Raw genomic sequence first — 22,601 nt, 5'->3', positions numbered from 1 at the left:
ATGATTTTTCATATCACCAATAACATGTATCCTTTTTCATTATTCTTTCAAGAGTCAACTTTTCTTAATTCCAATTTCAAACATGCACTGTTTAAGCATACATTCAGAAAGCAAGAAGTATTGCCACCACATCAAAATAATTAAACTAATTTCAAAATAAATTTTTAAATTATGCACTTCTTGTTCTTTTGCAGAAAACATTTTTCATTTAAGAAAGGTGAGAGATTCATGGAATCATTCATAGCTTTAAGACATAGACTCTAAACACTAATGATCATGTAATAAAGACAAAAACATAGACAAAACATAAAGTATAAAAACTAAAAACAAAAAAATAAGAACAAAGAAATTAAAGAACGGGTCCACCTTAGTGACGACGGCTAGTTCTTCCTCTTGAAGATCCTATGGAGTGCTTTAGCTCCTCAATATCTCTTCCTTGCCTTTGTTGCTCCTCCCTCATGGCTCTTTTGTCCTCTCTGATTTCATAGAGGATAATGGAGTGCTCTTGGTGCTCCATCCTTAGTTGTTCCATGTTGGAACTTAAATCTCCTAAAGAGGTGTTGAGTTGCTCCCAATAGCTTTGTTGAGGAAAGTGTATCCCTTGAGGCATCTCAGGGATTTCTTGATGAAGAATTTTCTCATGCACTTGTTGAGGTCCATGAGTGGGCTCTCTTGTTTGCTCCATCCTCTTTCTAGTGAGGGGATTTTGAGATGAATCTCTCCATCTCCCATGACTCGGAGTTGGAAGCAACTGTCTTCCCTTTCCTCTTTCTAGAGATTTCTCTGGCCTTAGGTTCCATTAGTGATTATGGAAAGCGAAAAGCAGAGCTTTTTCCCACACCAAATTTAAAAGGTTTGCTCATCCTCGAGCAAAAGAAGAAAGAAAGGAAGAGAAAAAGAAGAGATGGAGGTGGTGGAGGTGTGTGAATGTTTCGGCCAAGGGGGTTTTAGGTGGTTATGATGTGTGAAAATGAAGGAGTGATGAGGGGCTTATATAGGAACGGAGTGGAGAGGGAATTCTTGTAATAGGGGTTGGGTTTGGGAGGGAGATGGTTTGAATTTGAATGGGTAGGGGTAGGTGGGTTGTATGATGGTTTTGGAGGAGAAATGGAGGTAATTGGTGGAGGTTATTTTGGGGAAGAGTGTTATGGAAAGGTGTGAAAAGAAGAGAGAGTGAGTTGGGGTAGGTGGGAATCATGTGGGCTCCACAGATCCTGAGGTGTCAAGGAATTCTGGTCCCTGCACCTTTCTGGTGTTTAAACGCCCCTGGACAGCCATTTCTGGCGTTTAAACGCCAGTCTGCTGCCTTTCCTGGTGTTAAATGCCAGGCTGATGCCCCTTTATGGCGTTTAACGCCAGCTAGACACCCTTTTCTGGCGTTAAACGCCAGTCTGTCTGCCAATTCTGGCGTTTAAATGCCAGTAAGCTTGTCCTACAGGGTGTGATATTTTTGATGCTGTTTTTGATTCCGCTTTAATTCTGCAGCTGTTTTTATGACTCCACATGATCATCAACCTAAAGAAAACTTAAAATAACAATGGAAAAAGAAATGAAAAGTAATTAACATAGATAAATAAGATTGGGTTGCCTCCTAATAAGCGCTTTTTTACTGTCAATAGCTTGACATTACTGAGCTTTAATCTAGTCTCAGTCTTGAGCATTCTTGCTCAACATTGCCTTCATGATAATGCTTGACTCTCTGTCCATTAACAATGAACTTTTTGTCAGAGTCAATATCCTGAAGTTCTACATATCCATATGGTGACACACTTGTAATCACATATGGTCCCTTCTACCGGGATTTCGATTTCCCAGGGAACAATCTGAGCTTAGAGTTAAACAGCAGAACCTTCTGTCCTGGCTCAAAGACTCTAGATGACAGCTTTCTGTCATGCCACCTTTTTGCTTTCTCCTTGTAAATTTTAGCATTTTCGAAAGCATTGAGTCTGAACTCTTCCAGCTCATTCAACTGGAGTAATCTTTTCTCTCCAGCTACCTTAGCATCAAGGTTTAGGAATCTGGTTGCCCAGTAGGCCTTGTGTTCCAGTTCCACTGGCAGATGACAGGCTTTTCCATACACAAGCTGGTATGGAGAGGTCCCTATATGAGTCTTGAATGCGGTTCTGTATGCCCACAGAGCATTGTAAGAACCGCAACTAATTAACCGATTAATTAAGTAATTAATATTGCCCTAATTAGGCTTCAAAAAGTTAGAGTGAGAATTTGAGGATTTAAAGGTGATTTTCAGACTCAGTGGGTCTTTCTGAGTCAGAAAATGTGCTTTCTGCGAAAAATCGTGAAAAACTGTGAACCGGCAGTTGAACCGGTTCAAGTCTGCCCGGTACTGCCTGAGAAAAAGGGAAAACCGGAGAAAACCTTGGAAAAATGTTAGAAATGGAAAACCGGGCGTTAATTTTAAAGGTTTGGCCCGAAGTTAGGCCAAACGGACTAAAAACGCTAACGGATTGGACCGGGCCCAAGTTGGGCCCAAGCGCAACATATAAAAGGCTCATTAAATGAACCAAACTAGCCACAACACTAAACAAACACACTCATACATGCTGAAAAGAGAAGAAGAGAGAAACCCTTTTGGTTACTATTCATCATCTTCTTCCAAAGCTCATATCTTGAGCTAGAGAGCTCCGATCGCCGCACCGTTTGCGGCTACGCATTTCTTGTGAAGAGCTCTACAAATCCCATATAAAAAACTGGTAAGAAAAGTTTGAATCCCTCTCAGTTTCTCTCCTCAAAATTTGGGGTACTTAGGGTTTGTGCCTAAATGAGTTCTTGTGATTCTTGGTGTTTAGGTTTGCCCTAATCCTTGCTTAGCCTTGGATTCTTGCTAGTAAATCTGTGAGAGAAGGTAAGAGCCACTAAAACTTTGTGAATTTATGTATAATTATAACCCTAGGTTGATTTGAGGTGATTTATATGTATATAGTTTGATTATTGTGGCTTTGGGAGCTCTTGGAACTTATTTGTGCTTAGTGGAGTGGATGTGAAAGCTTGGAAATTGGTTGAAAGCTATTTGGTGATCAATTTGGGTTTTGGTGCATAAGGGGAATCGGCCAAGGTATGGTTTCAGTTTCCTCTATGTAGTATATAATATTCATGGACACTTAGGCTAGTGACCTATAGGATAGGGTTGGAAATTTATATGTTGTTGATAATTATTTGGGTTAATAATGTATAATGAATTGATGTTATTGTTGTTGTGATTAAATGATGAAGTTGAGATATGATGGATTGGATGAATAAATATTGTTGATTATTAATATGAATCATGGTTGAGTTCATGAGAAAAATTGATAGTGATATAATGTTGATTGGTGAATATGTGATATATGTGATATTGAGGTTGAGAATAATATGTGAAGGAAAATGTGAAAAGAATGGTGCAAAATGTCATGAAGTTTAGGTGTTGATGAGAAATAGAGTTTTGGAATGGTTCCATTTGGTATTGGTTGGGTTGAGTTGTGAAAATAAGTAACTTGGTAAATTGTGAACTTTTGGTAAAATGGTGTTTTTGGTGAACTTTGCTCGATCATAACTTTTGCCTCGATTTTTGAAACTGATTGAAATTTATTTATAATTAAAGATCTTTGAAAGCTCTTTAAATCGATATAAAATTTGTGAAAATTAGAATTTTGTAGAGGAAGTTATGATCCTTCAAAGTTGGTGTTAAAAATTTGAAATTCTGCAAAGTTACAGGATTTCAAGATTTGCTGATACGTGCGGACGCACACATTCATGCGGACGCACATATCTGTGCGCATGCACAGGCAGGAAAGTCCGTTCTGGTCACGGCGCTAGCACAGCTTGTGCGCGCACATATCCAAGGAAAAATTTCAACCTGTGCGGACGCACAAGTTGGGGAGGCTGGTCTATTAGGGGCACTGGCACAGGTTGTGCGAGCGCACAGATCCTTGTAAAAAATTGACATCTGTGCGTACGCACACCCCTGTGCGTACGCACGCGTTTTAAAACTCTCAGGAGTGTGTGCACGCACAGACCCTTGTGCGGCCGCACACGTCCTGTTTCTCAAAATTTTAATTTGTTTTCAACTTTTCTACCTTCCCAATATGGTTGTAAGCTTCTAAAACAGCATTTTAAGACTTTTGGGCCTAGTTTCGAGTATTAGAACATGGGATGAAACTTAAGGGTTCTAGTACATGGTTTAGTGATAAATTAGAAAACGGAGGCCTAGGTTTCTGGCGTGTTGAGAATGATCTGATGTTGGGTGGAGGATAAGTGATATATGAGATAAGGAATGATGAACTTTGATATTGGAAACTGAGTGAGTTATGAATAGACAGTGGTTGAGATGAGTCCAGAACTCGGATTGAGATGATGGATCTCTGTATACTGAGAATGTTTTTCTAAAAACCACTGAAATATTATTTTTACTGAGAATATGAGACGCTATGCGCCCGGCAGGGATGGCGGTTGGATCCCGCCTGTCGAGGTAGTGGTGGCGGCGTAAGGGCGGTGGTTCATCCCGCTTGCGTTGAGATGTGAGGTCTGTGGCAAGAGTATCCCGCTCGCATCCCTTCGGACCTATAGGCGAGCAGGCGCCGGTACCTGGACAGTGATCCGGGCACTATATCTCGGGGGTTCCCATATGAGAAATCCGAAGGGCGACGTCTCCATGGAGATGTGTCGGGTTGGTAGTTGAATCGACAATGTGATATCACAGCCAGTAGGACAGGCATTCATCATATGCATTTTCTATCTGTTTGTATGCCTTGTTTACTTGTAATGGCTTGCCTAATTTAATAACGTGCATACTTGCTATCTGAATTATTTACCTTATATGCGTCTACTTGTGTTTTACTTGCATTGTATATTACCTGTGTTTTCTACTGGGATTGAGGAGGTTCGGAAGGCAGTGGCGATGGGATCGCATGGAGGATAGGTTGGTGAAGGCTGTGGGACAGCGGTGTTTGGTTAGGATAGAAATCCCTTAAGATAGATCACCCGGTTTACTTATGATAAAGTTTATATTATGCTCATTTGTTTTAGAATGCTTTAAGCTTGAATCTTGTGACGGATATGGAGCTTAGATAATATTATTTCTTCTATATATTATACGTATGAGCTTTAGAACTGTAGTAATCTCTGGTTAACCTTTGCTTTACGATGCAAGATAAAGCTTAGGCTAATTAGGGTGTTACAAGCATCATCCAGACTTCTTGTCCAATCCCTTCTACGGGTACTTACAGTCCATTCCAGGATTTGTTTTAGTTCTCTATTTGAGACTTCAGCCTGCCATTTGTCTGTGGATGATATGGAGTTGCCACTTTGTGGTTAATTCCATATCAGATCAGAGCAGAGTCAAGCTGTTTATTGCAGAAATGAGTGCCTCCATCACTGATCAGTACCCTAGGGACACCAAACTTGCTGAAAATATGCTTCTGGAGGAACTTCATCACTGTCTTAGTATCATTAGTGGGTGTTGCAATTGCCTCTACCCATTTAGATACATAGTCTACTGCCACCAGAATATAAGTGTTTGAATATGATGGTGGGAAAGGCCCCATGAAGTCAATACCCCATACATCAAACAACTCAATCTCTAAGATTCCTTGCTGAGGCATGGCATAACCATGAGGCAGATTACCAGCTCTCTGGAAACTGTCATAGTTACGTACAAACTCTCAGGAGTCTCTATAGAGAGTAGGCCAGTAGAAGCCACATTGGAGAACCTTTGTGGCTATTCGCTCACCTCCAAAATGTCCTCCATATTGTGATCCATGGCAATGCCATAGGATCTTTTGTGCCTCTTCTCTAGGAACACATCTACGGATTATTCCGTCTGCACATCTCTTAAAAAGATATGGTTCATCCCACAAGTAGTACTTTGCATCAGAAACCAATTTTTTTGTTTGCTGCTTACTGTATTCTTTGGGTATGAATTTCACAGCTTTATAGTTTGCAATGTCTGCAAACCACAGTACTTCCTGAATGGCAAAGAGTTGCTCATCCGAAAAAGTTTCAGAGATCTCAGTAGGAGGGAGGGACGCTCCTGCTACTGGTTCTATCCGGGACAGGTGATCAGCTACTTGGTTCTCTGTCCCTTTTTTGTCTCTTATTTCTATATCAAACTCTTGCAGAAGCAACACCCATCTTATGAGTTTGGGTTTTGAATCCTGCTTTGTGAGGAGATATTTTAGAGCAGCATGGTCAGTGTACACAATCACTTTTGATCCTACTAAATAAGATCTGAACTTGTCAATGGCATAAACCACTGCAAGCAACTCCTTTTCTATGGTTGTGTAATTCTTCTGCGCATCATTTAAAACATGGCTAGCATAATAAATTACACGCAGAAGCTTGTCATGCCTCTGTCCCAATACTGCACCAATGGCATGGTCACTGGCATCACACATTAGTTCGAATGGTAATATACAGTCTGGTGTAGAAATGACTGGTGCTGTGACCAGCTTAGCTTTCAGAGTCTCAAAGGCCTGCAAACACTCTGTGTCAAAGACAAATGGTGTATCAGCAGCTAGCAGATTTGCTCAGAGGTTTTGCAATTTTTGAAAAATCCTTTATAAACCTCCTATAGAATCCTGCATGCCCCTGAAAGCTTCTGATTGCCTTAACATTGGCAGGTGGTGGTAATTTTTCAATTACCTCTACCTTAGCTTGATCCACCTCTATTTCCTTATTCAAAATTCTGTGCCCAAGGACAATCCCTTCAATCACCATAAAGTGACATTTCTCCCAGTTTAAAACCAGGTTAGTCTATTGGCACCTTTTCAGAACAAGTGCTAGATGGTCAAGACAGGAGCTGAATGAGTCTCCAAATACTGAGAAGTCATCCATGAAGACTTCCAAAAATTTCTCTACCATATCAGAGAAGATAGAGAGCATGCACCTCTGAAAGCTTGCAGGTGCATTGCACAGACCAAATGGCATCCTTCTGTAGGTAAATACTCCAGATGGACATGTGAATGCTGTTTTCTCTTGGCCCTGAGGATCTACTGCAATGTGGTTGTAACCTGAATAGTCATCCAAAAAGCAGTAGTATTCATGACCTGCTAGTTTTTCTAGCATCTGGTCTATGAACGGTAAAGAAAAATGATCTTTTCTAGTGGCTGTATTGAGCCTTCTGTAGTCAATATACATACGCCACCCTGTAACTATTCTTGTGGGAACCAGTTCATTCCTTTCATTATGAACCACTGTCATCCCTCCCTTCTTTGGGACAACTTGGACAGGGCTCACCCAGAGGCTATCAGAAATATGATAAATAATCCCAGCTTCTAGTAACTTAGTGACCTCTTTCTACACCACCTCCTTGATGGCTGGATTCAGCCGCCTCTGTGGTTGAACCGCTGGCAAATTTGGTGCACGAAATTGTGATCATCAATGGCGCCAACAACTTGGTACGCACAATTGTAATCTCAACTCTTTTTCACAATTCCGCACAACTAACCAGCAAGTGTACTGGGTCGTCCAAGTAATAAACCTTACGTGAGTAAGGGTCGATCCCACGGAGATTGTCGGCTTGAAGCAAGCTATGGTCATCTTGTAAATCTCAGTCAGGTGGATTCAAATGGTTATGGAGAATTGATAATTAAAAGATGAATAAAATATAAAATAAGATAGAGATACTTATGTAATTCATTGGTGAGAATTTCAGATAAGCGTATGAAGATGCTTTGTTCCTCCTGAACTTCTGCTTTCCTATTGTCTTCATCCAATCATTCATACTCCTTTCCATGGCAAGCTGTATGTTGGGTTTCACCATTGTCAATGGCTACCTCCCGTTCTCTCAGTGAAAATAGTCTAAATGCGCTGTCACCGCACGACTAATCATCTGTCGGTTCTCGATCATGTTGGAATAGGATCCATTGATCATTTTGCGTCTGTCACTACGCCCAACACTCGCGAGTTTGAAGCTTGTCACAGTCATCCCTTCCCAGATCCTACTCGGAATACCACAGACAATGTTTAGACTTTCCAGATCTCAGGAATGGCTGCCAATAATTCTAGCCTATACCACGAAGGTTTTAATCTTAGATTAGAAACCCAAGAGATACACATTCAAGCTTGTTTGCATGTAGAACGGAAGTGGTTGTCAGGCACGCGTTCATAGGTGAGAATGGTGATGAGTGTCACATAATCATCACATTTATCATGTTATTGAGTGCGAATGAATATCTTGGAGAAGAAATAGGCTTGAGTTGAATAGAAAAACAATAGTACTTTGTATTAATTCATGAGGAACAGCGGAGATCGACACCTTAATCTATGGTGTATAGAAACTCCACCGTTGAAAACACATAAGAACAAGGTTCAGGCATGGCCGTGAGGCCAGCCTCTCAAAGCGTGATCAAGAGATCAAAAGATGAACTAACGATTTCAAGATGAAAAGTGTGTGTAAATACAATAGCAAAAGGTCCTATTTATAGAGAACTAGTAGCCTAGGGTTTACAGAAGTGAGTAAATAATGCAGAAATCCACTTCCGGGCCCACTTGGTGTGTGCTTGGGCTGAGCGTTGAAGCTTTCACGTGTAGAGACTTTTCCTGGAGTTAAACGCCAGTTTTTGTGCCAGTTTGGGCGTTTAACTCCAGCTTTTATGCCAGTTCTGGCGTTTTGACGCCATAATTTTTATGCTAATTTGGAACGCCAGTTTGAGCCATCAAATCTCGGACAAAGTATGAACTATTATATATTGCTGAAAAGCCCAAGATGTCTAATTTCCAACTCAATTAAGAGCGTGCCAATTAGACTTTTGTAGCTCTAGAAAATTTACTTTGAGTGCAGGGAGGTCAGAATCTAACAGCATCTGCAGTCCTTTTTCAGCCTCTGAATCAGATTTTTGCTCAGGTCCCTCAATTTCAACCAGAAAATACCTGAAATCATAGAAAAACACACAAACTCATAGTAAAGTCCAGAAATGTGATTTTTGAATAAAAACTAATAAAAATATAATAAAAAGTGACTAAAACATATTAAAAACTACCTAAAAAACAATGCCAAAAAGCGTATAAATTATCCCCTCATCACAACATCAAACTTAAATTGTTGCTTGTCCCCAAGCAACTGAAAATCAAATAGGATAAAAAGAAGAGAATATACAATGAATTCCAAAAACATCTATGAAGATCAGTCCTAATTAGATGAGTAGGGCTATTAACTTTTTGCTTCTGAAAAGTTTTGGCATCTCACTTTATCCTTTGAAGTTTAGAATGATTGGCATCTATAGGAATTCAGAATTTAGATAGTGTTATTAATTCTCCTAGTTCAGTATGTTGATTCTTGAACACAGTGACTTTATGAGTCTTCGCCGTGACCCAAAGCATTTTATTTTTCGGTATTACCACCGAATACATAAATGCCACAGACACATAACTGGGTGAACCTTTTCAGATTGTGACTCAGCTTTGCTAGAGTCCCCAATTAGAGGTGTCCAGAGCTCTTAAGCACACTCTTATTGTTTTGGACCACGACTTTAACCGCTCAGTCTCAAGCTTTTCACTTGACACCTTTACGCCACAAGCACATGGTTAGGGACAGCTTGGTTTAGCCGCTTAGGCCAGGATTTTATTCCTGTGGGCCATCCTATCCACTGATGCTCAAAGCCTTGGATCCTTTTTATTTTACCCTTGTCTTTTGGTTTAAAGGGCTATTGACTTTTTCTGCTTGCTTTTTCTTTCTCTATTTTTCTCTTTTTTTTCTTTATTTTTTCGCCTCTTTTTTTTGCATATTTTTTTTCTGCAAGCTTTTCACTGCTTTTTCTTGCTTCAAGAATCAATTTTATGATTTTTCAGATTATCAATAACATTTCTCCTTTTTCATCATTCTTTCAAGAGCCAACAATTTTAACATTCATGAACAACAATTCAAAACTATGCACTGTTCAAGCATTCATTCAGAAAAACAAAAAGTATTGCCACCACATCAAAATAATTAATCTGTTTTAAAATTTGAAATTTATGTACTTCTTTTTCTTTTTTAGAAAATTTTTCATTTAAGAAAGGTGATGGATTCATAGGACATTCATAGCTTTAAGGCATAGACACTTAGACACTAGTGATCATGTAATAAGACACAAACATAAATAAAACATAAAGCATAATTTTCGAAAAATAGAAAAATAAGAACAAGGAAATTAAAGAATGGGTTCACCTTAGTGATGGCGGCTTGTTCTTCCTCTTGAAGATCTTATGGACTCCTTGAGCTCCTCAATGTCTCTTCCTTGCCTTTGTTGCTCCTCCCTCATGACTCTTTGGTCTTCTCTAATTTCATGGAGGAGGATGGAATGCTCTTGGTGCTCTGCCCTTAGTTGTCCCATATTGGAACTTAATTCTCCTAGGGAGGTGTTGATTTGCTCCCAATAATTTTGTGGAGGAAAATGCATCCCTTGAGGCATCTCAGGGATTTCATGATGAGGAATTTCCTTATGCTCTTGTCCATGAGGGGGCTCTCTTGTTTGCTTCGTCCCTTTTTTAGTGATGGGCTTGTCCTCATCAATGAGGATGTCTTCCTCTATGTCAATTCCAGCTGAATTGCAGAGGTGACAAATGAGATGAGGGAAGGCTAATCTTGCCAAAGTAGAGGACTTGTCCGCCACCTTGTAGAGTTCTAGGGATATAACCTCATGAACTTCTACTTCCTCTCCAATCATGATGCTATGGATCATGATAGCCCGGTCTATAGTAACTTCAGACCGGTTGCTAGTAGGAATGATTGAGCGTTGGATGAACTCCAACCATCCCCTAGCCACGGGCTTGAGGTTATGCCTTCTTAGTTGAACTGGCTTCCCTTTTGAATCTCTCTTCCATTGAGCGCCCTCTTCACAGATGTCTATGAGGACTTGGTCCAATCTTTGATCAAAGTTGGTCCTTCTAGTGTAGGGGCGTGCATCTCCTTGCATCATGGGCAAGTTGAATGCCAACCTTACATTTTCCGGACTAAAATCTAAGCATTTCCCTCAGACCATTGTAAGCCAATTCTTTGGGTCCGGGTTCACACTTTGATCATGGTTCTTGGTGATCCATGCATTGGCATAGAACTCTTGAACCATTAAGATTCCGACTTGTTGAATAGGGTTGGTGAGAACTTCCCAACCTCTTCTTCGAATCTCATGTCAGATCTCTGGATATTCACACTTTTTGAGTTTGAAAGGGACCTCGGGGATCACCTTCTTCTTGGCCACAACTTCATAGAAGTGGTCTTGATGGATCTTTGAGATGAATCTCTCCATCTCCCATTACTCAGAGGCGGAAGCTTTTGACTTCCCTTTCCTCTTTCTAGAGGTTTTTCCGGCCTTAGGTACCATAAATGGTTATGGAAAAATAAAAAGCAACGCTTTTACCACACCAAACTTAGAAGGTTTGCTCGTCCTCGAGCAAAAGAAGAAAGAAAAGAGTAGAAAAAGAAAATAGAGGAGATGGAGGGGGTTTTGTGGTTCGGCCAAGGGGGAAAAGTAGTGTGTATGATGTGTGAAAATGAAGGAGTGAAGATTGGTTTATATAGGGGTGGAGAGAGGGGTAGGGTTCGGCCATGTATAGGTGGGTTTGGGAGGGAAAGTGGTTTGAATTTGAATGGTGAGGCAGGTGGGATTTTATGATGGATGGATGTGGATTGGTGAAGAGATTATGGAGAAGAGGGTAGGATTTGATAGGTGAAGGGTATTTGGGGAAGGGTGTTATGGTGATTGGTGAAGGGTATTTGGGGAAGGGTGTTATGGGAAGGTGTGAAGAAGAGAGAGAGAGATGAGGTAGGTGGGGATCCTGTGGGATCCACAGATCCTGAGGTGTCAAGGATTTCTCATCCCTGCACCATGTTGGCGTATAAACGCCCCCTTGATTGCCACTCCTGGCGTTAAACGCCAGGTTCCTGCCCATTTCTGACATTTAACGCCAACTTTTCTCCCCTTTCTGGCGTTTAAACGCCAGCTCTATGCCCATTTCTGGCGTTAAACGCCCAGAATGGTGCCAGACTGGGCGTTTAACGCCCATTCTGCTACCCTTACTGGCGTTTAAATGCCAGCAAGCTTCTCCTCCAGGGTGTGCTATTTTTAATACTGTTTTTTATTCTATTTTTTTTTTCAGTTGTTTTTGTGACTTCACATGATCATCAACCTACAGAAAACATAAAATAACAATGGAAAATAAATAGATATGATTAAATAAAATTGGGTTGCCTCCCAACAAGCGCTTCGTTAATGTCAATAGCTTGACAGTGGGCTCTCATGGAGCCTCACAGATACTCAGAGCATGATTGGGGCCTCTCAACACCAAACTTAGAGTTTGGTTGTGGCTTCTCAACACCAAACTTAGAGTTTGGTTGTAGCCTCCCAACACCAAACTTAGAGTTTGAATGTGGGGGTTTTGTTTGACTCTGTATTGAGAGAAGCTTTTCATGCTTCCTCTCCATGGTTACAGAAGGAGATCCTTGAGCTTTAAACACAAGGGAGTCCTCATTCACTTGAAGGATCAATTTTCCTCTGTCAACATCAATCACAGCTTTTGTTGTGGCTAGGAAGGGTCTGCCAAGGATGATGGATTCATCCATACACTTCCCAGTGTCTAGGATTATGAAATCAGCAGGGATGTAGTGGCCTTCAACCCTTACCAAGACATCCTCTACAAGTCCATAAGCCTGTTTCCTTGAATTGTCTACCATCTCCAGTGTGATTCTTGCAGCTTGTACCTCAAGGATCTCTAGCTTCTCCATTACAAAGAGAGGCATGAGGTTTATACTTGACCCCAGGTCACACAGAGCCTTCTCAAAGGTCATGGTACCTATGGTAGAAGGTATTGAGAATTTTCCAGGATCCTGTCTCTTCTGAGGTAATCTCTGCCTAGTCAAGTCATCCAGTTCTTTGGTGAGCAAGGGAGGTTCATCTTCCCATGTCTCATTACCAAATAACTTGGCATTTAGCTTCATGATTGCTCCAAGGTACTTAGCAACTTGCTCTTCAGTAACATCTTCATCCTCTTCAGAGGAAGAATACTCATCAGAGCTCATGAATGGCAGAAGTAAATTCAATGGAATCTCTATGGTCTCAGTGTGAGCCTTAGATTCCCATGGTTCCTCATTAGGGAACTCCTTGGAGGCTAGTGGACATCCATTGAGGTCTTCCTCAGTGGAAATCAATGCCTTTCCCTCCTCTATGCATTCAGCCATGTGGTTTATGTTTATAGCCTTGCAGTCTCTCTTTGGGTTCTCTTCTGTATTGCTTGGGAGAGTACTAGGAGGGAGTTCAATAACTTTCTTACTCAGCTGACCCACTTGTGCCTCCAAATTTCGAATAGAGGACCTTGTTTCAGTCATGAAACTTTGAGTGGTCTTAGATAGATCAGAGACTACAGTTGCTAAGTCAGAGTGGCTCTGCTTAGAATTCTTTGTCTGTTGCTGAGAAGATGATAGAAAAGGCTTGCTATTGCTAAACCTATTTCTTCCACCATTATTGTTGTTGAAGCCTTGTTGGGGCCTCTGTTGGTCCTTCCATGAGAGATTTGGGTGATTTCTCATTGAAGGATTATAGGTGTTTCCATAGGATTCTCCCATGTAATTCACCTCTTCCATTGCTGGGTTCTCAGGATCATAAGCTTCTTCTTCGGATGAAGCTTCTTTGGTACTGCCTGTTGCTGCTTGTATGCCAGACAGACTCTGAGAGATTATATTGACTTGCTGAGTCAATATTTTGTTCTGAGCCAATGTGGCATTCAGAGTATCAATCTCAAGAACTTCTTTCTTCTGATTTGTCCCATTATTCACAGGGTTCCTTTCATAAGTGTACATGAATTGGTTATTTGCAACCATCTCAATGAGTTCCTGAGCTTCTGCAGGCGTCTTCTTCAGATGAAGAGATCCTCCAGCAGAGCTGTCCAATGACATCTTGGACAGTTCAGACAGACCATCATAGAAGATACCTATGATGCTCCATTCAGAAAGCATGTTAGAAGGACACCTTCTGATCAATTGCTTGTATCTTTCCCAAGCTTCATAGAGGGATTCACCTTCCTTCTGTCTGAAGGTCTGAACCTCCACTCTTAGCTTACTCAATTTTTGAGGTGGAAAGAATTTGGCCAGAAAAGCACTGACCAGCTTTTCCCAAGAGTTCAGGCTTTCCTTAGGTTGTGAATCCAACCATATCCTAGCTCTGTCTCTTACAGCAAAAGGGAAGAGCATAAGTCTGTAGACCTCAGGGTCAACCCCATTGGTCTTGACAGTGTCACAGATTTGTAAAAATTCAGCTAAGAACTGATGAGGATCTTCCAATGGAAGTCCATGAAACTTGCAATTCTATTGCATTAGAGAAACTAATTGAGGCTTCAGCTCAAAGTTGTTTGCTCCAATGGCAGGGATAGAGATGCTTCTCCCATAGAAGTCGGGAGTAGGTGCAGTAAAGTCACCAAGCACCTTCCTTGCATTGTTGGCATTGTTGTTGTTTTCGGCTACCTGGCTTCTTCTTATTTGAAAATTTCTGTTAGGTCCTCTCCAGAGAGTTGTGCTTTAGCTTCTCTTAGCTTTCTCTTCAAGGTCCTTTCAGGTTCAGGATCAGCTTCAACAAGAATGCCTTTGTCCTTGCTCCTACTCACATGAAAGAGAGGAGAAGAAAGTATGAAATCCTCTATGTCACAGTATAGAGATTCCTTGAGATGTCAGAGGAAAAGAAGAATAGAAGGAGGAGGTAGAGAGGAGAGAATTCGAACTTATAGAGAGAGGGAGTCCGAATTGCACATTGAGGAAGAGTGTTAGTCCCTTAAATAGAAGAAGGTGAGGAGGGGGGAAGAATTTTTGAAATTAAATTAAAAAAAATTGAATTAATTAAAAGAAATTTTGAAAAATTGGTTGATAATTTTCGAAAATTAAAATGGAGAAAGTAATTAAGCGATTTTGAAAAAGATTTTGAAATTAGGAATAAAAAAGATATGATTTAAAATCATTTTTGAAAAAGATGTGGTTGAGAGGATATGATTGAGAAAATATGGTTTTAAAAAGATATGATTGACAAACAATTAAAAAGATTTGATTTTTAAAATTAATGTCTTGGCTAACAAGAAATTTAAAAGATATGATTCTAAAATTCAATTATTGAACCTTTCTTAACAAGGAAGAAATTTTTGAATCAAATCACTAATTGTTAGCAAGGATTTTCGAAAATAGTAAAAAATGGAAAGGATTTGATTTTGAAAAGATATGATTGAAAAGATATGATTTGAAAAAGATCTGATTTTGAAAAATTATGAAAATTTGAAAAAGATTTGAATTGAAAACAAAATCTTCCCTCTTGTGCCATCCTGGCGTTAAACGCCCAAAATACTACCTTTTTGGGCGTTTAACGCCAAGCCAGGTACCCTGGCTAGCATTTAAACGCCAGATTTCCTTCCTCACTGGGTGTTTTGAACGCCCAACTTTTTCTGTGTAATTCCTCTGCTGCATGTTCTGAATCTTCAATTCTCTGTATTATTGACTTGAAAAGACATAATTTGAAAAATTTTTTTTGAATTTTTAATGATGAAAAACAACAAAATGAAACTAATCATGTAAAACTAAGATCAAATAAACAATGCATGCAGGACACCAAAGTTAGAAATTTTCATATTAGAGATACTAACAAATTGAGAATGCACATGAAAAACAACAAAACACACAAAACAAGAGAATTTAAAGATCAGAGCAAGGAAATCATCAAGAATAACTTGAAGATTAATGAAGAACATAATGCATATATTCGAAAATTGCAAGAAGATTAAAGAAATGCAATTGACACCAAACTTAAAAATTGATACTGGACTCAAATAGAAAACATAAGTTACTTTTGGTTTTTATGATTTTATAAATTTTTTTGTAATTTTTCGAAAATTATTTGGAAAAGAAAATAAAGATTTCAAAATTCTTAATAAGAATTCCAAGAATCATGCAAAGTTAGTCTAAAGCTTCAGTCTAAAAAGATTAGACATGGCTAGCCAAGCTTCAGCAAGACATTATATACAACAACCAAATTGATGAGAATCAATAAGCTTTTGTGATGATAAAAACATCATCTGAAACTCTAGAATTCATTCTTAAAAATTCTGAAGAATAAAAATAAAATAAAGTTACCTAATCTAAGCAACAAGATGAACTGTTAGTTGTCCAAACTCGAACAATCCCCGGCAACGGCGCCAAAAATTTGGTGCACGAAATTGTGATCATCAATGGCGCCAACAACTTGGTACACACAATTGTAATCTCAACTCTTTTTTACAATTCCGCACAACTAACCAGCAAGTGTACTGGGTCATCCAAGTAATAAACCTTACGTGAGTAAGGATCGATCCCACGGAGATTGTCGGCTTGAAGCAAGCTATGGTCATCTTGTAAATCTCAGTCAGGTGGATTCAAATGGTTACGGAGAATCGATAATTAAAAGATAAATAAAATATAAAATAGGATAGAGATACTTATGTAATTCATTGGTGATAATTTCAGATAAGCGTATGAAGATGCTTTGTTCCTCCTGAACTTCTGCTTTCCTATTGTCTTCATCCAATCATTCATACTCCTTTCCATGGCAAGCTGTACGTTGGGTTTCACCGTTGTCAATGGCTACCTCCCGTCCTCTCAGTGAAAATGGTCCAAATGCGCTGTCACCGCACGGCTAATCATCTGTCGGTTCTCGATCATGTTGGAATACGATCCATTGATCCTTTTGCGTCTGTCACTACGCCCAACACTCGCGAGTTTAAAACTCGTCACAGTCATCCCTTCCCATATCCTACTCGGAATACCACAGACAAGGTTTAGACTTTCCGGATCTCAGGAATGGCCACCAATAATTCTAGCATATACCACGAAGGTTTTAATCTTAGATTAGAAACCCAAGAGATACACATTCAAGCTTGTTTGCATGTAGAACGAAAGTGGTTGTCAGGCACGCGTTCATAGGTGAGAATGGTGATGAGTGTCACATAATTATCACATTTATCATGTTATTGAGTGCAAATGAATATCTTGGAGAAGAAATAGGCTTGATTTGAATTGAAAAACAATAGTACTTTGTATTAATTCATGAGGAACAGCAGAGCTCCACACCTTAATCTATGGTGTATAGAAACTCCACCGTTGAAAATACATAAGAACAAGGTTCAGGCATGGCCGTGAGGCCAGCCTCCCAAAGCGTGATCAAGAGATCAAAAGATGAACTAAAGATTTCAAGATGAAAAGTGTGTGTAGATACAATAGCAAAAGGTCCTATTTATAGAGAACTAGTAGCCTAGGGTTTACAGAAATGAGTAAATGATGCAGAAATCCACTTCTGGGCCCACTTGGTGTGTGCTTGGGCTGAGCGTTGAAGCTTTCATGTGTAGAGACTTTTCCTGGAGTTAAACGCCAGCTTTTGTGCCAGTTTGGGCATTTAACTCCAGCTTTTATGCTAGTTCTGGCATTTTGACGCCATAATTTTTATGCTGACTTGGAACGCCGGTTTGGGCCATCAAATCTCGAGCAAAGTATGGACTATTTTATATTGCTGGAAAGCTCAGGATGTCTACTTTCCAACGTAATTAAGATCACGCCAATTAGGCTTCTGTAGCTCCAGAAAATCCACTTTGAGTGCAGGGAGGTCAGAATCCAACAGCATCTGCAGTCCTTTTTCAGCCTCTGAATCAGATTTTTGCTCAGGTCCCTCAATTTCAGCCAGAAAATACCTGAAATCACAGAAAAAACACAAAAGCTCATAGTAAAGTCCTGAAATGTGATTTTTAATAAAAACTAATAAAAATATAATAAAAAGTGACTAAAATATATTAAAAACTACCTAAAAACAATGCCAAAAAGCGTATAAATTATCTGCTCATCACTTAGCATCATCCTCCAATAGGATCTTGTGTATGCATCTTGCTGGGCTAATGCCCTTGAGATCACTTATGGACCACCCAAGAGCTGTCTTGTGTGTCCTTAGCACCTGAATTAGTGCTTTCTCTTCCCGTGGCTCTGAAGCAGAGCTTATGATTACCGGAAAAGTGTAATCTTCTCCCAGAAATGCATATTTCAGGGATGGTTGTAGTGGTTTGAGCTCGGGTTTAGGAGACTTCTCCTCTTCCTGAGGAGTTTTCAGAGATTCTTCTGCTTTCTCTGGTTCCTCCAAATCAGGTTGAACATCTTTAAAAATGTCCTCTAGCTCTGATTCGAGACTCTCAGTCATATTGACCTCCTCTACCACGGAGTCAATAACATCAATGCTTATGCAGTCTTTTGAGGTGTTTGGATACTGCATAGCTTTGACAGCATTCAACTTAAACTCATCTTCATTGACTCTCAGGGTCACCTCCCTTTTTTGGACATCAATAAGGGTTCGTCCAGTCGCTAGGAAAGGTCTTCCTAGAATGAGAGTTGCACTCTTGTGCTCCTCTATTTCCAGCACCACAAAGTCAGTGGGAAAGGCAAATGGCCCAACCTTGACAATCATGTCCTCAATTACGCCTGATAGAATTTTAATGGAGCCATCAGCAAGTTGGAGGCATATCTGGGTTGGTTTATCTTCTTTAGCCAAACCAAGCTTTCTGATAGTGGATAAATGTATCAGGTTGATACTTGCCCCAAGATCACATAAAGCTGTCTTAGTACATGCATCCTTTAATGTGCATGGTATCATAAAGCTTCCGAGATCTTTAAGCTTCTCTGGTAAGCTTTTTAAAATGACTGCACTGCATTCTTCAGTGAGAAAAACTTTTTTAGTTTCTCTCCAATCCTTCTTATGACTTAAGATCTCTTTCATGAACTTAGCATAAGAGGGTATTTGCTCAAGTACCTCTGCAAACGGAATCTTTATTTCAAGAGTTCTGAGATAGTCTGCAAAGTGGGCAAATTGTTTATCCTGTTCTGCTTGGCGGAGTTTCTGAGGATAAGGCATCTTGGCTTTATATTCTTCAACCTTAGTTGCTGCAGGTTTATTTCCTACGTAAGTGGTTGGAGAAGCCTGCTTAAGGGGGTTGTTATCAGCACTTGCAGGTGTCTGATCCCTCATTGGCGTTTGAATGCCAGAATTGGGTGCTGTATGGGCATTCAACGCCAGATTGCCACCCTTTTCTGGCGTTTGGACGCCAGAATTGGCCATCCACTGGGCGTTCAACGCCAACTTCTCACCCTTTTCTGGCGTTTAACGCCATAATCATTCCTCTCTGGGCACTTACTGTCCTCATAGGAATTTTGGGCAGTGGTTTGGTCATTCTCTGTCAGTTGTTCCTTTCTTGACTTTCTGCTGCCTTGAGTTGAGACATTCAATGTCTTTTCACTCCTTAAATGAACAGCTTGGCACTCTTCTGTTATCTGTTTAGATAACTACTGTCTTGTCTGATCCAATTGTGCTTCCATATTCTTGTTAGCATTTTTAGTGTCTTGTAGCATCTCTTTAAATTCTGCTAACTGTTTTGTTATAAAAAGCAATTGCTGATTGAGTTCAGCAACTTGTTCTGGAGGACTAAGTTCAGTGGATACCACTTTAGCCTCTTCTTTCATGGAGGACTAACTACTTAAGTACAGATGCTGATTTCTAGCAATTGTATCAATGAGCTCTTGAGCCTCTTCAATTATCTTTCTCATGTGTATAGATCCACCAGCTGAGTGGTCTAGAGACATCTGGGCCTTTTCTATAAGCCCGTAGTAGAAGATGTCTAATTGCACCCATTCTGAAAATATTTTAGAGGGGCATTTCCTTAGCATCTCTCTGTACCTCTCCTAGGCATTATAAAGAGATTCATTATCCTCTTGTTTAAAGCCTTGGATGTCCAGCCTTAGCTGTGTCATCCTTTTTGGAGGGAAATATTGATTCAGAAATTTGTCTGATAACTGTTTTCATGTTCTTATGCTTGCTGTGGGTTGGTTATTTAACCACCTCTTAGCTTGATCTTTTACAGCAAATGGAAATAGTAATAATCTGTAGACATCCTAATCTACTTCCTTATTACGTACTGTGTCTGCAATTTGTAAGAATTGTGCCAGAAACTCAGTAGGTTCTTCCTGTGGAAGACCAGAATATTGGCAATTTTGCTACACCATGATAATGAGCTGAGGGTTTAGCTCAAAATTGCTGGCTTTGATGGGGGGTATATAGATACTACTCCCATATGAAGCAGTAGTGGGGTTAGCATATGATCCAGAGTCCTTCTGGACTGTTCATTTCCACTTAGGTCCGTGATCGAGAAAGAGAGATGATGTGGATTGTAAAAAAAAATTTTATTCCTTTTTTTTGAAATTAAAGAAATTAAAATAAAGTAAATAAAAAAGTTGATGCAAGTTTCGAAAATTAAGAAAAAAAAAAGAAATAAAAGAAATTAGAAAACTAAATTAATTAATTAATTAAAAAGATTTGAAAAATTATGGGTGAGGATTTTCGAAAAATGAAGAGAGAGAAAGTGGTTAGGAAGTTTTGAAAAAGATATGTCTTAAAATTAAAGATACTTGTAAGAAAATAAATAAAAGAAAAGATTTGAAAAATATATGATTTTAAAATTTTAAAGATTGAAACTTTCTTAACAAGAAAACACCAAACTTAAAATTTTTCAATCAAAATAATAAAATAGGACAAGTAATTTGAAAATTATAAAAAAAGAAAAAGATTTTGAAAATTTTTATAAAAGATTTTCGAAAAATATAAAAAGAAAATTGAAAAATAATTTGTTTTGAAAAAGATTTAAAAAGATAAATTTTTAAAATTGAAATTTTAACTTGACTAACAAGAAACTACCAAATTTTAAAAATTTTGACTAAGTCAAGTTAAGGAATTCGAAAATGATGAGTAAATAAAGGAAAAGATATTTTTTGAATTTAATGAGGAAAGAGAAAAACAATAAAATGACACCAAACAACAAAGAAAACAAACAAGAACACTTTGAAGATCAAGATGAACACCAAGAACAAATTTTGGAAATCTTTAAGAAAATAAAAATACAAAGGACACCAAACTTAAAAATTTTAATACTTTGGATACTAATAATTCGAAAATGCACAAGAAAAATAAGGAAAGACACAAAACAAGAAAAACTAAAGATCAAACAAGGAAAATAAACAAGAACAACTTGAAGATCAAGAAAGAACAAGGAACATAAAACTCAAAAATATGAAGAATAAAAAGAACATACAATTCAAAAAATTGAAGGAAAATAAATACATGCAATTGACACCAAACTTAAAACATGAAACTAAACTCAAACAGAAGACTCAATTATTAGTTTATTAGTTTTTATCTATTTATTAAAAATTTTCGAAAAAAAATCTAGAAAAAAAAAACAAGGATTTTAAAATTTTAACAAAAACAATAATAAAAGACTCAAATTTAGTGACTCTAGACCAAAAAAAGATAAATTTTTCCTAATCTAAGCAACAAGATGAACCGTCAGTTGTCCAAACTCGAATAATCCCCGGCAACGGCGCCAAAAACTTGGTGCACGGAATTACAATCACACCTTTGCAACTCCGCACAACTAACCAGCAAGTGCACTGGATCGTCCAAATAATACCTTACGTGAGTAAGGGTCGATCCCACAGAGATTGCCGGCTTGAAGCAAGCTATGATTATCTTGTAAATCTTAGTCAGGAGATTAATGATAAAAATGATTTTGTTTATGAAAAGTAAATAACATGAAATGCATGATACTTGTGATTCAGTAACGAGGAACAGGTTGAGGTTCCGGAGATGCTCTGTCGTCTGAATCTCTGCTTTCCTACTGTCTTCTTCTCCAAACACGCATGGCTTCCTTCCATGGAAAGCTGTATGTTGGTGTATCACCGTTGTCAATGGCTACCATCCGTCCTCTCAGTGAAAATGGTCCAGGTACGGTTTCTGTACAGCTAATCAACTGTCGAATCTCTCGTCTCGGATGAAAAATACCAGGCACAGTTATCGCACAGCTAATCATCTGTCAGTTCTCACTTATGTCAGAATAGGATCTCTCTATCCTTTTGCACACTGTCACTGCGCCAAACATTCATGAGTTTGAAGCTCGTCACAGTATCCCATCCCAGATCCTACTCGGAATACCACAGACAAGGTTTAGACTTTCCGGATCTTAGAAATGCTGCCAATTGGTTCTAGCCTCTACCACGAAGGTTCTAATCTCACGGATTCAAATGCTCTGTTGTCAGGAGAGGCAAGTCAAATCCATGGATCAGAGACCCAAGAGATACGCACTCAAGTTGTCGCTCAATGACTATGTTGAGCTCAAATAGAACGGGAGTGGTTGTCAAGCATGCGTTCATAAAGTTGAGAATGATGATGAGTGTCACGGATCATCATATTCTTTAAAACAGAATCAAGCGTGATCGAAAAGAAAACAATAGTAATTGCATTAATCCATTGAGACACAGCAGAGCTCTCCACCCCCACCTATGGGGTTTAGAGACTCATGCTGTAGAAGATACAATACGAGATGTAAAATGTCATCAGTTACAAAATGAATTTCTAAAAGTAGTTTTTATACTAAACTAGTAACTTAGGATTACAGAAAATGAGTAACTAAGTGCAGATAGTACAGAAATCCACTTCCAGAGCCCACTTGGTGAGTGCTTGGGCTGAGCTTTCAAGCTTCCACGTGCATGTGCCTCAAATTGGAGTTAAACGCCACCCTGGTGATGGTGTTTTTGTGGAAAAACG

General features: G+C 39.2%; 1 non-coding gene across 1 annotated transcript; it reads left to right on the top strand.

Annotated features, from left to right (window-relative positions):
- Positions 1–13,915: 13,915 nt before the first annotated feature.
- LOC112773971 (small nucleolar RNA R71) lies at positions 13,916–14,023 on the top strand. The gene has a single exon (XR_003188488.1). It is a non-coding gene; the product is annotated as a small nucleolar RNA R71 (small nucleolar RNA).
- Positions 14,024–22,601: the final 8,578 nt, after the last annotated feature.

Source organism: Arachis hypogaea, chromosome 18, assembly GCF_003086295.3.
Source record: "Arachis hypogaea cultivar Tifrunner chromosome 18, arahy.Tifrunner.gnm2.J5K5, whole genome shotgun sequence".
In the NCBI taxonomy this organism is placed as follows: Eukaryota; Viridiplantae; Streptophyta; class Magnoliopsida; order Fabales; family Fabaceae; genus Arachis; species Arachis hypogaea.
Note: the sequence above shows the minus strand (reverse complement) of the source record. Positions and strands in the feature narration are given on the sequence as shown.